We start from the raw sequence: 2175 nt of genomic DNA, 5'->3' as shown, positions 1-2175 counted from the left end.
TTGAGCCCAGGAGTTTATAACCAGCATGGATTAAAACAATGTGAAACAACCTGGGCATCATGGTGAAACCCTGTCTCTACAAAAAATAAAATAATGCCAGGCGCGGTGGCTCACGCCAGCTACTCGGGAGGCTGAGGCAGGAGAAGGGCGTGAACCCGGGAGGCGGAGCTTGCAGTGAGCCGAGATCGCACCACTGCACGCCAGCCTGGGCGACACAGCGAGACTCCGTCTCAAAACAAATAAATAAATAAAAATAATTAGCTGGGTATGGTGGCACATTTCAGTTGTCTTAGTTCTTTTTCAAGGACATAAAAAGCAATGGGGGGTTGGGGGAAAGCCCTGTGCATGCAGATCACGAGGTCAGGAGATCGAGACCATCCTGGCCAACATGGTGAAACCTCGTCTCTACTAAAAATGCAAAAATTAGCTGGTGTGGTAGCATATGGTTGTAATCCCAGCTACTCAGGAGGCTGAGGCAGTAGAATCACTTGAACCCAGGAGGCGGAGGTTTCAGTGACCCGAGATTGTGCCACTGCACTCCAGCCTGGTGACAGAGTGAGACTCCATTTCTAAATAAATAAATCAATAAACAAATAAATAAATAAAGCCCCTTGAATGTAAGAAATGTGGTAAAACATTTACTCTTTCCCATTCTCTCATAAACATGAAAAGGCTCACACTGCAGAGAAACCTTAAGAATGTAGGAAATGTGGTCAAACCTTCAGATTTTCCTGTTTTTGAAGATTTGGGAGGCCTCAGACTGGAGAAAAGCCTTTTGAATTTAAATTTGTGGTAAGGCCTTCAGTTGTGTTAGTTTCATTTGAAGACATCAGCTCAGTCCTGAGAAAAACCCTATGAATGTCCAGAATGTGGGAATGTTTCATTTCTCTCATACTCACTCAAGGACATATGAAAATGCACACTGTCGCTGGCTAGACCTTGTAAATACAAGAACGTACACAGGATTAAGACTCTAATAGTTTAGAAACTGCAAGAATATTTTCAGTTTTCACATTTACTTGAAAAGTCATGTGAAAACTCCCATGGGAAAGAAGCTCTATAAGTGAAGCTTTTCTAATTTGGAAAGCCTGATGCAAATTAATTATCGTGCAGTGTTTGAAAAAAGTGTATGAAATGTTACACAAGTTACAAGTATATTGTTTTTATCAGTGACTCATTCTTAAAGAGTCTTGAGTATGCATTTCACGTTGTTTTGCAGGGAAACCTTGAGGTGAGAGTTCTGTAAATGCTCTTTAAGCAGTAGTACTTGAGTTTCATAGATAATGATATTAAGTTTGTTGGTAGAATTTTTGTCTATTCATTTGATAATTTGCTGGATTCATGGTTGAATTTTGATGTTTTTCTAATATGTAGGTAAGTTCAATTTTTTTATTTCATTATTATCTTTTTTTGAGATAGAGTCTCACTCTGTTGCCCAGGCTGGAGTGCAGTGGTGCGATCTCGGCTCACTGCAACCTCCACCTCCTAGGTTTAAGCGATTCTCCTGCCTCAGCCTCCTGAGTACTTGAGACTACAAGCGCCTGCCACTACATCCAGCTAATTCTTTGTATTTTTAGTAGAGACAGGATTTCGCCATGTTGGCTAGGCTGGTCTTGAACTCCTGACCTCATGATTTGCCTGCCTTGGCCTCCCAACGTGCTGGGATTACAGACATGAGCCACCGTGCCCGGCCAGGTAAGTTTCATTTGTATGTATTGCCTTGTGATTAATGGACCAGTGAATAATGATTGTGAATTGTTGAGATAGTCTTACTAGCCTCATTTGGTAAACTTTGATTATACCTTGTTCATTATACACATTCCACCTTTCTTTATTAAAGGTAAAATTACTCTTGATGTAAAGATGTTTCTGTTTTGCTAATACTGAGTTGGTATTAATTCCTAAGTACATAAAGTTTATCATAGAGTATCATCTCGTGAGTTCTTTGCATCTGTTGCCCTTTATTCTTTATTATTTCTGTCTGTTATTTGGATCGTTCACTTTGAATGAAGGAGAGAGGACTGTGATAGGACGATACGTTGTAACCAATCTGAGGGAAGAAGCATTCAGTCTCTCAGTCACATATGATAGCGTTGGGCTTTTCATCGATCCCTTTGGTATTGTAGTAGATCGTATTACACCATTAAGGTATGATAGTTTATATATTGTATTTTA

Source organism: Macaca nemestrina, chromosome 13, assembly GCF_043159975.1.
Source record: "Macaca nemestrina isolate mMacNem1 chromosome 13, mMacNem.hap1, whole genome shotgun sequence".
Classification (NCBI taxonomy): Eukaryota; Metazoa; Chordata; class Mammalia; order Primates; family Cercopithecidae; genus Macaca; species Macaca nemestrina.
Note: the sequence above shows the minus strand (reverse complement) of the source record.